Here is a 14,662-nt window from a genome sequence, read left to right on the forward strand (position 1 = left end):
GGGGAATATAATGACATTCCAGTAGACTAGAATCCCAGCAGTACTGGTGGTAGCCTACATAAGGACCTGATCGAGAACCTTTTTTTTTTTTTTAACAATAATCCGTCTGTCCGGCTTCAAATGAGACGACCTCGGTGTTTTTAGTTAAAGGCAAGTAGACAGGCGGACCGTATTTCAGACAGGCGGCTCATTCCCTTCGCCATCAAGAAGGGTCGGCCCACAAACAAGCTAGCAGCGTTATGTCTCGATCAACAATTAATGAGCGTTATACCACAAATCAAGTTGTAATTTCGTTTATCAATTTAACCCTTTAGCCTCCTCACAACTGGTGACGCTTATTCGTGTGAAATGCTTTAAAACCCCTAAATATCGTCTCCGTGAATAAATATCGGCTATGTCGCCCAACGGCATGCGACGCGTCCGCCATTTTACCGAGACGTTCGCGCTTCTTGACAATAAGTTAGCCTGTCTGATGTTGAGGGCAGTGTATGGCTTCTACTAAGGTATGGTATTTTTTTACTCATCTTCCCAGAAAAAAATCACATAAATTATAACTTAAACATAATGTTGTTTGTTTTAGACGGAATTTTATCCCGCTGGTCACAGGTCAGTTTCCGTGTCCTACCTGTAAACTGGTGGTACTTGCTCGGTTCGGAGGAAGTCCGCCGGCAGGGGGCAGCATCAGCCAAAAGTTGGTCAATATGCTCACCGCAGTTGGGAGGCGAGGAAGAGAACGTTTTTCTAAAAGTGTAATTTGATTTCTAATTAGTTTCCTTGAAGTTGATTGAGCAGCACTTGGACATGGCAAAGTTATGCACTGTAACGTGCATGGATAAGAAGACACGCTGGCCGCTGGCGCTCGAGTCTGACCCTTTAGTCGAGCGGTTAGCGATGTCTCCTGCGGTGCGGGCGACACGGGTTCGCTTCCCGGCCGCGGAAGTTTCTGTGGTTGCGATGTCTCCCGAATTCGCTACAGTACTTTAAAACAAAACTGCATTGAAATAAAGCTGTTTGAAACGTCGAGGTTCTGACATTACGCTTTAATTGTCCCCAAAAGTTTACTTTTACGTGTGGATTAGATTGTTTTATTAGTGTGTTTTGTTAGCCACGCGACCAAGGCCGGTGGGATTTGTTTTCGGTACACGTTAAACTCTGTAGCATAATACAGACAACAGCAGACACGTCACACGTCACCAACAATACAGTTACACAGTAACAGACACAAACATGCACAGTTAGTGGAATGACAGTATGCATGTCAATGGTGTGTGAGGGGGGGGACTATAGGGAGGAATTCGGAGTTCTGATATACTAAGAAACTTAAATGTTGAACAGTTGCGTTTAGTATTATTTATCTTGAGGACACCAAATAAGTTGTAATGATCTTAATCATCCATGGGGCTCTTCACGTGCTTAAAGGGGACAGGTGGCCTTGTGCAAATTCATTATTGAATGAAGCGGTTTGAGATTGGGCAACCTTTATGTCTGCTTTAGAATACGCGGGCGGATACCAAACGTGGGAACCGGGCATTAAACGTACTAAATACAAAAGCTGGAGGACGTGTGTCAGTTGAAACAACCTGTAAGTAATCAGACAATCGGATCTGATGATTGTTCATTTAATGTAGCTCGGCTGAGCCGGTGTTTTGTAGTTGTCAATATTCACTATTTAGTTTTGCCTCTGGATGCAAATTGGCTTTGGTTTAATGTGCAGTTCCAGATGAGGACGCTAGAGGTCTCTCCAAACTTCTGTAATCTGTACAGCAGCGTCATAGGCACTGCGATGCCATAGTGTGAACAGAGGCATCCCCCATATGAAGCGCGAGTGTGGAATTGACTGAGCCAAGATTTGTGGACCCCCTGCGACCCCTCACATGCTGGTGTGAAAAAAAAGAAAGTAACATCACTCTGATTCATCCCTTTCTCCTCCCTCTGCCTCCGTCCCTCTCATCTCTCCTCTCTCCGTTTTTCAGTCTTCTTCACCTCCTCCTCGCCCTCCCCTCCCACGAGATCGTTCAAAGTGGAGCAGTTTGGACTGAAACTGTGTCAGTCACTGACCTCATTCATTCCTCTGCAGTTTTCATCACATGGGTGATTCCCTCCCTTGCACAGTCACCACAGCTTGAGGGTCAAACACGATTCATCTTTATCATCCATCTCTTTGGAGATGGATCACACACACACACACACACACACACACACACACACACACACACACACACACACACACACACACACACACACACACACACACACACACACACACACACACACATTCCCAGACCAAACAAGCAAAAAACTTGGCTCTTAAGTTCACCAAGCATCACTTTTCTGCAGGATTTTCTTAAAGTTTCTTTTTTTTTCTAGGGGGAAAGGGGGGGGGTGCTCATCTGAATCAGTAGTGTGAAGATGTGTGTCGTCAACTGCCGTTTACTGTATCTACCTGTCTCACTGTGTGAATGTAAAGCCCTCTGAGACTCTGACTGTAATTTAGAGCTAGTATGTAAATACACTTGACTTCACTTTGAGTTAGCCGTGAGACGTACGTAGCTTTAATTGGCTGACTGTGGTGAGAATGTAATGCAGTAATCCAATGTGATCTGTTTGTCATGCTTTCAAACATGAACTACTTATTTGTTGGTTGCATGAAGCAATTATAACCCTCGCCTATTCTTCCTGCCTTTAAATTCAATATTGGGCAGCTGAGCCTTTTGGAAATAATTACATTTCCTCCTCCTCCTGTGGTGCTCACCTTCTCAGCTTCTTTCTCTCTCTCTCTCTCTCTCTCTCTCTCTCTCTCTCTCTCTCTCTCTCTCTCTCTCTCTCTCTCTCTCTTTGTATCTTTCCTATTATATCCTTGTCTCTGTCATTCTCACATCTATCTGCCTGTCTGTTTGTCTGTGTGTGTGTTTCTCTCTCTCTTTCTCTCTCTGCCTGTCTATTTATGTTTGTGTTTCTCCATATCTCTCTCTTTCTCTTTCTTTTTCTCTCTCTCTCTCTCTCTCTCTCTCTCTCTCTCTCTCTCTCTCTCTCTCTCTCTCTCTCTCTCTCTCATGTTCTAACCTGGTATAAATTTTGCATCATGTAATTAGCCGTGTGTGTGTGTGTGTGTGTTTGGATTTTCTAGCAGACAGAATCCAGCAGGTTTTAGTGAATGGACATATGTCCAACACCAAGGTGACAAACATGGCTCATCCCAGGGTTGTGTCCTGTCCCCCTGCTTTCTGTCACATACACCAGGGGTGCCCATCTCCAGGCCTCGAGGGCCGCAGTGTCTGCAGGTAGTTGTTGCGACCATGCACTATACCACCTGATTTACCGAATTCCTTTCCCTCCTTGGTCCAAGAGACGAGCTAATTAGTTAAATCAGGTGGTGTAGTGCATGGTTGGAACAAATACCCACAGACACTGCGGCCTTCGAGGCCTGGAGTTGGGCACCCCTGACGTACACAGACAGCTGCAGGACGTCTTAAGAGGACAACGGTCTTGTGAAGTTCTCTGACGACACCTTCCTGTTGTCTCTTCTCCAGGGCTCAGAGTCAGATTATGGTCGTGCCCTACCTGCCTTCGTTAAATGGCGCCATGATAACTTCCTCAACCTTGATGTATCAAAAACTAAGGTATTTTTTAAAATTTTGATGTACTCTCTTGATCCCCATAGGGAAATTATGCTCTACATTTAACCCATCCTAGCTCTGTAGCTAGGGGCAGTGGGCAGCCAACGTGCAACACCTGGGACCAACTCCAGTTCGTCTTGCCATGCCTCGGTCAGGGGCACAGACAGGAGTACTAACCTTAACATGCATGTCTTTTTGATGGTGGGGGAAACCGGAAAACCCATTGCAGACACACAGAGAACACGCAAACTCCACACAGAGGACGACCCGGGATGACTCCCAAGGTTGGACAATCTCGGGGTTCGAACCCAGGACTTTCTGGCTGTGAGGTGACAGAGCTAACCACTGCGCCACCGTGCCACCCAAATTCATTATTAATTTCAGGCAGAATAGTGACAAACCAGAAGCCAGCGTTATACATGATGAGGACGTTCAAATTGTCAACACATAGAAGTAAACACCGAGTCGGCTGTCAAGCGTGGACATCAAAGAATTCACTTAATGCGGAAGCTTAACTCGTCTGATGTCTGTGGTGCTATTTTGTGTCATTTCTAATCAGTCGTTCATTGGAAGTCTTTTAAATGGCCATTCCGTTGCTGGTGTAATGGGTTGTGTGTGAAGGACAGGAATAGCCTAGACGGTGTCGTGAAGGTCTGCTCCAAGATAATTGGAGTCCAGCAATGAGACTTGTGCTCCCTCTGGGAGAAACGTGTGGCCCAGAAAGCAAAAGGAATTATCAGCCAATCTGACCACATCCTGTCCACTCAATTCACTGTAATGCCCTCGGGTCGGCGTTGTGACGTGCCCCTTAGGAAAACAACCCCTTACACTAAGTCCTGCATGTCTTCTGCTGTCAGGCTGTGAAAGCCTGGCAGGAGTCATTTTAAATGACTGTTACACTGTTTTAAACTCGGTTATTTACATGAACTATAACAAACGTTTTTATTTACGGGCATCCAGGTGGCGCAGTGGTCTATTCCGTTGCCTACCAACACGGGGATCGCTGATTCGAATCCCCGTGTTTCCTCCGGCTTGGTCCTGCGTCCCTACAGACACAACCGGCCGTGTCTGCGGATGGGAAGCTGGATGTGGGTATGTGTCCTGGCCGCTGCACTAGCGCCTCCTCCGGTCGGTCGGGGCACCTGTTTGGGGTGGGGGAGGGGGAAATGGGGGGAATAGCGTGATCCTACCACACGCTGCATCCCCCCCAGCGAAACTCCTCACTGTCAAGTGAAAAGAAACGGCTGGAGACTCCACATGTATCAGAGGAGGCATGTGGTAGTCTGCAGCCCTCCCGGGATTGGCAGAGTGGGTGGAGCAGCGACCGGGATGGCTCGGAAGAGTGGGGAAATTTGCCAGATAAAGCTGGGAAGAAAAGGGGGGGGGTTTATTTACATCCACTCATTTCCTTGTATTGACCTGCGTATGTTGATCTGTTGCCTCTGACATGTAACTACCCTGCCTGTGAGTCGTGTGTATGGACTGGGTAAGCTGCAAATGAATTGCCCTTCTGGGGATCAATAAAGTTGTCTGGTGTGTGTGTGTGTGTGTGTGTGTGTGTGTGTGTGTGTGTGTGAATCACAGACCTGCACATTAGTGTAATGAGTGAGGAGTCACCGCGGGCTAATCACAAACGTACACACTCTCATGCAGGAGCACATCGAGTATTAATACACCAGACTATTATGTCGGGGGGAGGTTACCCCACGGCCACACTTCCACACGCAGCCGCAACTGCATGCAGGCATACACATGTGCCACTCAGTGGTCGCCTGCTGTTTAAATACAGAAATACACACTCACCACACGGCGGGCTCCCATGCTAAATGGAGACACAAGGCTGGAGGGAAACTGGAACCCGCATCGAATTGAGACGTTTACAGCCAGCCATAAACATCCATTTCATGGACAGGGATACAGCTAGTTTAACCCCTCCACCCACGCACACACACACACAGACACACACATAAACTCATAAATAAGCACCTGCCTTATGGACCTGTGCACCATTAAGCCTGTGAACAAGCCTGTCTTGGCTGGCGGTCTAATTAATGTGCCTCTCTCTCCCTGCGAGGGCTCGTTATTCTGTTTCCTGTCTCACGCTGGGTCCGGGTCCAAACACTCCGTCTGGTGCCAAAGGTGAATCTCAAGAGAGTAGCCGAAGCCATCCTCAATAAATGCCTGGGAAACTCCTGTTGTCACTCCACAATCCAAGGTAAAAAAAAAAATTTTTTTAAATTTGCATAGATGCTAATTTTGTTTAGCGGTCAAGTCACATGACAATAAGTAGGTCATGATAACCTTACTGGTCACAGATCAGCAATTAAGGCCTTATATGTAGATATTTATATCTGTCTTCTATTGAGAGATGTCAATTCTGTCCCATAGAGCTTTCTGCACAAAACCGCATCGACGGCACAGTAATGAGAGAGGCTGCAGAAATGGTGTGAGGACACCATTTCCAGCCCTCCATGACTCTGAATGGGATTCTTTATTCCATTTAAAGTCATTTCCCAAGTTATTTCCAGTCCTCTTGATTGGACAACGATGTAAGCTGCAGTCGTATAGTAAAGAACATACTCCAAATTTTAAGAACAATTTTGAGTGACACCCCCTCAAATATCACCAGCCCCCATTCAAACATTTCCTGCGGGCACCTCTGTGTGGTGCTGTCCGGCCTGGTCAAAGATTAGCAGGCTTCGACCATCTGAAGAAGGTCTGTATGACCTAAACGTTACGTTAAATAAGTATTTACATTCGATGTACGGATATCCTCTTTCGTTTTTCATTTTGAATTTTGTCCTTGAACCTGAACTCTCATTGGATAGGATATGCACACCAATACACCCCCCCATTGTATCCGGCCAATTACCCCACTTTTCTGAGCCGTCCCGGTCACTGCTCCACCCCCTCTGCCGATCCGGGGAGGGCTGCAGACTACCATATGTCTCCTCCCATACATGTGGAGTCGCCAGCTGCTTATTTTCACCTGACAGTGAGGAGTTTCACCTGGGGGATGTAGTGCGTGGGAGGATCACGCTATTCCTCCCAGTTCCCCCTCCCCCCTGAACAGGCGCCCCGACCGACCAGAGGAGGCACTAGTGCAGCGACCAGGACACATACCCACATCTGGCTTCCCACCCACAGACATGGCCAATTGTGTCTGTAGGGACGCCCGACCAAGCCGGGGGTAACACAGGGATTCGAACCGCCAATCCCCATGTTGGTAGGCAACAGAATGGACCGCTACGCCAATAGTTTTTTCCCCTCTTCCTCTGAAGGGCGACAGGGCGTCTCATTCTGTGCAACCACCCTGCAAAAAGGTCAACACAATGTGAAGGCCTTTGCGGTCACCCTGTGTGACAACTGTACAGTCAGAGAGGGCGTCAGATGGCACAGGCCGAGTTTCTCCGCAGGCTTGCCGCAATCTGTGTGCAGGCTTTAATGATGTCCGATGGAGGCAGAAATGTCAGGGTGATGGGTGCCTGGCCGGTCAGTCTAGTTGCGGGCTGTGTGTGTCTGCCTCTGTGGCCAGCCATTATTTTACCCAGTAAGTCCCCATCCAAACGCTTCACTTTGACGTTAACTGTGACTTTCTCTTCATTTGTGTCCGGCTCCTCAGAGGGCGGCTTTGAATCGAAAGAAAACGCTGCGCTCCTGTCATCCGTGAAGCTTGTAAAGTCATTTGCAGGCAGCATAGCGTTAATAACTTTGCCCTTCTGTTCAGTCTTTTTTTTTTTTTTTTGAATAATATACAGCCAGATTGCTATTTTAGCCGTCTCTGTCTCCCTGAGTGGCGTTTTATCTTCAGAAGTGCCCGTGCTGTGATCATATTGGATTCATTTTTTTGTCCTGCAGCTGATGTCTTTATCCTCCCGGTTTGACATTGTGTGATGCGAGTTCTTTTGAGATCACCAGAGATCATGTCTGACTCTGCTGGCTTTCATTATTCCCCCGCTTTCATTGTGCTTTTCCCTGCCGGACACCCTTTAGTATTTCCCGAGATCAATCCGTGCCCACCAACAAAGGATGGAGATCACATGAGCTAAGGGTGGTGATTTGTCCGATTGATCAAACCTGCCCCTGGTTTCATTCCCTCCACCCGTAGAGAAAAGAGGCTTGTTTTCTCCTGGAAGTTGGGGGTCAATAACTCGGGGGCGGTCAGGACGCATTTAAATGGCTGTTATAGCAGCTGCTGTGTTGTGTCAGCCGAAGTATTTTATCAGTAGTTTGTACCGATGCCCTCTTTCATACGACGCCCGCAAAGTCTCCAATGGCTCAAACATACACACTCCACATACACGCCACTCACACTCCACACACATGCCCACAGGTAACATTTTAATTCTCTGAAGAAGTTTCTTGCCACGTCAACACAAAGTTGATCATAATTTGTCTCGGGGCAGCTCGGCTTACAAGCAACACATGGGACAACAGAAAAACACACCGAAACCCAGGCATGAGACGACAGATAAACTAGGATGGAATAAACTAGTAAAATAAGATGAAATAAAAGCAACAAATGTAACATAACAACAGTAAATTAGGGCTGGGCGATATGGACCAAATCAAATATCTCAATATCGTTGATCCAATATCTCGTATTGATATTGTGATGATCAGGAATCAGGAACATTTTGTCATTTCATTTCATGCACTTGCATACATGAAATAAAACAAATATTGTTTCCCCCAGCCCACAGAAGTGCAACACAAAGACAAAAACACACATCCAACCTACAAGAACACATAATATATCCAAACTGCAAAGACTACAAAACTACAAAAACACATAAATCCAACTTATCAAAAAAAATTTTCCACTGTCCAAGACAGCGTACGCCAGCCAGGATGACTGTGAGAACTGCCGGTCTGCATGGGCTAGCAGTTAGCTTAGCCTGCCCTGCTTCCGCGTCCTGTCAGACCGCCCTCGGTGCTTCCTCTTTGTGCGCAGCTCCGGGCAGGGCTGTGGTTCTTGGGCCCACTAGACGCAGCAGACCAGGCTCCCTCAGCCGATCCAACGCCAGCTGTCCCAGCCATACACCCTTAACACACCTCCCCGCCCTCCACACGACGACACCAAAAACACAGTCAACGCTAGGCGAGGCCGCTGCCAGACCGCCCTCGATGTTATCGGAACTGCCGGTCTGCATGGGCTAGCAGTTAGCTTAGCCTGCCCAGCTTCCGTGTCCTGTCAGACCGCCCTCAGTGCTTCCTCTTCAGGCAAGGCCGTGGTCCCTGGGCCCACAGGACGCAGCAGACCAGGCTCCCTCAGCCGATTCAGCACCAGCTCTCCCAGCCATCACACAAAGACACAAACATAAGTTCGTGCCGCCATCTTCCCACGCCGGTACTCGGTTAGGCCGCTGCAAATGTGAGTCCGCACCACCATCTTCAGATGGTATTGATATTGAATTTGATATCGTAGAGATGACTATCGGCTCTTTTATAAGACATTCACATAAAAGAGATTTTTGATAAACAGTCATTACTAATGTGGATATGATGACCCAAGCAGGTAGAAGCAAATAGTAGAACAGCTACACCAGATTAACAAGTTCAGAAAATCTCATCCCTTTACTGTAATGCACTATTTTAAACCAGGAAAAGACAACACTTAGACCATATCACAATATTACGATATCCAAAATCCCAGACTAAATCTAGTCTTAGGTCACAATATCAATATAATATCGATATAGCGCCCAGCCCTACAATAGCTCAATAAATAAACCAGTAGAGGGTAAGATAGGAAATAAAAAGATACTAACAGTCGACATAGTGAGTGTGCGCTAGCATCACAGTGTTTAACAGCATGAACTCTCATAGAGTTCAGACTTCTGTAAATGTGCTTGTCCCTCGACGTTTCCTTGTGATTTCTGAACGAAGGTGCTGATGATGCCATTCCCGACTGAAAGGAAGGTCATGTATGGTCACCGTAAAGCAACATGGTAACCCTTCACATAATTACGGTGAGCAGCAACGCCCCACAGAGCCAGTCAGGAAGAGGAGGTTACATCGCCACAATGACTTGGTCTCGTAGTTGATATGGAATGCGTTGCATTGAGGAGGTTTTCCAAGCCAGCGTGTGCTGACGAGATGACGGGTGGAAGCCTGGTGTGTGCAGTAGCCGCAGTGAGGTGGAGCTGTAGGCTGGTGCCATGTCTCCAAGGGAACGGCGCGAGGGACAGGGGTCATCCCTGCCTCAAGCATCAGCTCGCCTCTGACGGCGTCACCGGGTCACAGCCGGTGCAGCTCTGCCTTCCTTTAACCGCGCCCATGGCCTATACACACAGCCGTTTTCACTTATTCCCTCTGTTTTAACTGTATTTTCAATATTTACACACCAACATACAGACACACACAAATGTCTGAGGGGAAGGATAGGTGTTGGATAACAACGTATTCTGTGATAAAGCATATTGTAACATGCATGGATAAGAAGACACGCTGGCCGTTGGCTAGCGGGTCTGACCCTTTAGTCGAGGGGTTAGCGATGCCTCCTGCGGTGCGGGCGACACGGGTTCGCTTCCCGGCCACAGCAGTTCCTGTGGTTGCGTTGTCCCCCGAATTCGCTACATTGGTGTCAGAAGTGGGATGGAGCGACCGTAAGGCCATCGGAAGCGTAGGCGCCCTGAGGCGTGAAGGAGCTGATATGCTTAAGCGCGGGGACGCGCTTCCCGAAGGAGGGGGGTAGTGTAACGTGCATGGATAAGAAGACACGCTGGCCGCTGGCTAGCGGGTCTGACCCTTTAGTTGAGCGGTTAGCGATGCCTCCTGCGGTGCGGGCGATACGGGTTCGCTTCCACGCCGCGGCAGTTCCTGTGGTTGCGTTGTCCCCCGAATTCGCTACAATATGATGAACAAGAAGATTGACTCTTGAGAGGTCTTTTAATGATGCATGTTGACGTGGAGAGAAATACGAGATTATGGCTCTTTCTCCTGTTCTCTGAGGGAGAACAGCACACGAGCTCATTTTATACATTTGAGAAGGTGGGGTTAAATAGACAGTCAAGGACAGATGTCGATTTGCCAAATGGAACGTTTTGAAGAAGTCGGGCGAAAGTAATGGATCACTGAATGTATTGCAACCGATCATGTAACGTATACAGAGTGTAATAAGGAAAATGATTGATACTCTCCCACAATAAGAATGGTCAAGATGCCATGGACCCAGTGTCCATCCATTATCCAAACCGCTTATCCTGCTCTCAGGGTCGTGGGGATGCTGGAGCCTATCCCTGCAGTCATTGGGCGGCAGGCGGGGAGACACCCTGGACAGGCCGCCAGGCCATCACAGGTCCCCCCACCCTTTTTCTCCCCAGTTGTACTTGGCTAATTACCCCACTCTTTCAAGCCATCCCAGTCGCTGCTCCACCCCCCTCTGCCGATCCGGGGAGGGCTGCAGACTACCACATGCCTCCTCCCATACATGTGGAGTCGCCAGCCGCTTCTTTTCACCTGACAGTGAGGGGTTTCGCAAGGGAGACGTAGTGCGTGGGAGGATCACGCTGTTCCCTCTCCCCCCTGAACAGGTGCCCCAACCGACCAGAAGAGGCGCTAGTGCGGCAACCAGGACACATACCCACATCCGGCTTCCCTCCCGCAGACATGACCAATCGCGTCTGTAAAGACGCCCGACCAAGCCAGAGGTAACACGGGGAGTCGAACCGAAGATCCCTGTCTTGGTAGGCAATGGAATAGACCGCTACGGTACCTGGATGCCCGATCCAGTGTGTTTCTGTGTTGATGATTTAGGATTTATCCCTCCACAACCTTGCGACTCGTGTCCTCAGGAGTAGGAGGTGGGGTGGTGGTGGGAGATCACTGTGGAGTATTGCAGAAAGATAACGGAGGCCTTACACACAGAAACAGGTGCATGCCATGAGCTGTGCATTCTGACCCACCTGTCCCTGTGCCGAAATCATCACAAGGGCCTTCGGTTTCTTCGTCCTTACACCGTTCTGCTCCGCTCGCAGGGGATTTTAACCACGTGTTGTTGCCGTTGTGTTCATCTGAGAGCCAGCTGAACGGTTTCCAGTCAGTTCTGTCCCTGTGTGTGTGTGTGTGTGTGTGTGTGTGTGTGTGTGTGTGTGTGTGAATGGGGGGGGGGGGTCCCTCCTCTCTTCATCCCTCCTCTCTTCATCCCTCACACCCCTCTGATGTGCTGCAGCCTGTGGCACCTCCCTCCTCTTCTCTGACTGGTGGAGAAAGGCCACCTCCCCTCCCCTGCCTCATTGGTATGCAGGCAGTGCAGCGAGCGTGTGTGTGTGTGTGTTTGTGTTTGTGTGCGGCGCGCGCGCGCACGCACGTGTTTGTATGCGAGTGGAAGAAATAGAGAGAGAGAGAGTCGAAGGGAAGCATCAGTCAGTGCTGCGAGGGGAAGGGGCGAGCAAGGAGACGAGAGTGAACCAAAGCTGCTGTCTGCTGGGCTTTCCTCCGCACCACGCTGCACCGACACTCTCACACACCACACACACACACACACACACACACAACGCATATACACACCAGTCCTCGTACTCACGTCACTCACACTCCTCACTGCCAGCAGTTTCCACGGCAACAAAATCCATCCACGAGGAGAACCAGGAGCTGCCGGGAATCGGGCTCGCCGGGCTCTCTCCGTCGTGCAGGCGCCACCGGACACGCTCACTTCTTCCGACGCGGATGCCTGGCGCTACGGCGATTTAGGCGCCCTCTTTCACCTCACCCGACTCCCCCCCCCCCATTCCCCTTCCGTCCTCATCGGCATTGCCGCTGCCACCCCCGAACCCACCCCCCACCCCCACTCCCAGCCTCTACACTCCTGCCTCCTGCACCTCCCTATGTCCTTGTCCTTGAAGACTCCTCTTGACTCCCGGGCCAGTATATGGAGAGAAGCTCCCTGTTTCAGCTCATACAAGAGCAGGTAAGACCGCCGGCGAGCTGCCGCCGAGGTTTCTATGGTTACAGCGCTCCTGTTCACATGCCTGTATTCCTCCGTCTGTCTGTCTGGGGAGAGAGGCGAGGAGGCGGGGGTGAGGTCTGTTGTCAGTCTGGTGTTTGACGGCTGTGAGCTCCCAGGTGACTGTGTGCCTCCTCATGCCGCAGGGTCAGCTCATGGGTCGGAAAAGGAGGAGGTGTGTGTGTGTGTGTGTGTGTGTGTGTGTGTGTGTGTGTGTGTGTGTGTGTGTGTGTGGTCTCGTTTTGCAGAGCATCAGGGGAAAAGGAGCGACAGAAGGATGAATAAAGGAGTGTAAGTTCATTGTCCAGTTTGTTGTATAGGTCACAGTTTCTCTTTTCACTGTGTGTGTGTGTGTGTGTGTGTGTGTGTGTGTGTGTGTGTGTGTGTGTGTGTGTGTGTGTGTGTGTGTGTGTTTACTCTGCTATCACTTCTACACTCCATGGGTCACATATGCAGAAAGGGCAACTTTGCTATGGGGGTTTTACAACCGAGCGTGTCCGTCCCGTGGCTCTCCTGGGTTTTACTCGGAAGAGGCAGGTTTTCAGTGGGTTTTCCAAACTAGTTTTCCCTCTCCGTTGTCTTCACCCCGGCATTAAATAACACTTTGTTTTGTAGGTCAAACTGATCCTATTTAGCACAGTGCGGGGGGAAAAAATCCTTTTCACATGTGGATTTAAGAAAGGGGGGGGGGCCTCTTGCCAAAGAGATATTATTTTGTGGTTAAATGGGGAGAATGTGTGTCTGAATTTAGCCGTGGTTTACCGTCTCCAGAATTAGAGAGGTGGGAACCTGCTTTGAGGCCGCCTGTCTCTTTCCGTTACTGAAGAAATCTCTCATTTCTGCCGACGGACAGAACCGACAGCTCCAAAGACAGATGTGTGCGTGTGGTTAGCGTGGGTGGATGTATGGCTCTGTGTGTGTGTGTGGGGGGGGGGGTACTCGGTTTCAAGCAAATCCAATCAGCTCATATCTGTTATTTCTATCAACACTGCCTCATCTGTCTCCCAGTCTTGATGCTGCATTGCCCTTTGGGGGGGTTCAGGGTGATTGACAGACAGATTGGCCAATCATGTTGTCTGAAAGGGAGGAATCGATTATCTGCTGCAGGGTGGCGGGGGTCACCAGCAGCCCATCAACAACACATCGATTAACCAACTTCCAAGACCTAGGGAGAGGCGCTGTATTTGTCCATGTGTGTGTGTGTGTGTGTGTGTGTGTGTGTGTGTGTGTGTGTGTGTGTGTGTGTGTGTGTGTGTGTGTGTGTGTGTTACACGGCAGAATGCTCTCTGAGTGTGTAGAAAATGCCAGTGGAGCAGCGAGTTGTGCAGTGGATCACGCTGGTGGGTCTCAAGACCTCCAGAGCACTGGTCAGGCTAAATTAATGATTTATAAGCACTTGGTCCGGGGTGCGAAGGTGCTAGCAACTTGATATCGTTGCTTTGAATCAGCAATACCTCGGTTAACACGCGTCTGCTCGCAAATACAGTTTTAATGCTTTCAGAAAGAAGTTGACTCATCATCATCATCATCATCATCAGTATTCTTTATCCATTTACCTCAGCCAGACCTTGGTCCAGAGATGAAGCTTATTTATGCTCGTTATAGACAGCTGCTTGTGTTATTGATCGCTCAGAGGTTATATGTGTAGCATTTATGCTTTCCTGAAGCCTGATATAAATAGTAAATATCAGTTGGGGGGGTTGCTTTGTTGTTGTTTGAAGCTTCGCCCCCTCAGGTTTGACTCTCTTTGACTATCTTTATCGAACTGTGCAGCGATCACAGCGACCCGGTATCTACCGAAATGGCAGATGTGGCGTATATCCACCGCCCCATTGTCTGAAATGGTCTGCCTTTCCTGTTTGGATTTGTTGTTGTTGTTCCCATCGTTGATCAATAGAGGCCAGTAGAAATTTTACGCTCCACCTTAAATGTGCCCTTTGGATGCCAGTCTGTTCAGAACATGTGTTTTGTACGAGCATAGATAGTCAGACTGCCCCCCCTAAAGGCACTCATCAGCATAATGGTGGACTGGATCCGCTAGAAAGACAGACTGAATCAGACTTGCACCATGATTGATTAACTGGAAGGAAGGAACGGG

The sequence above is a fragment of the Lampris incognitus genome, chromosome 17 (assembly GCF_029633865.1).
Source record: "Lampris incognitus isolate fLamInc1 chromosome 17, fLamInc1.hap2, whole genome shotgun sequence".
Taxonomy (NCBI): domain Eukaryota; kingdom Metazoa; phylum Chordata; class Actinopteri; order Lampriformes; family Lampridae; genus Lampris; species Lampris incognitus.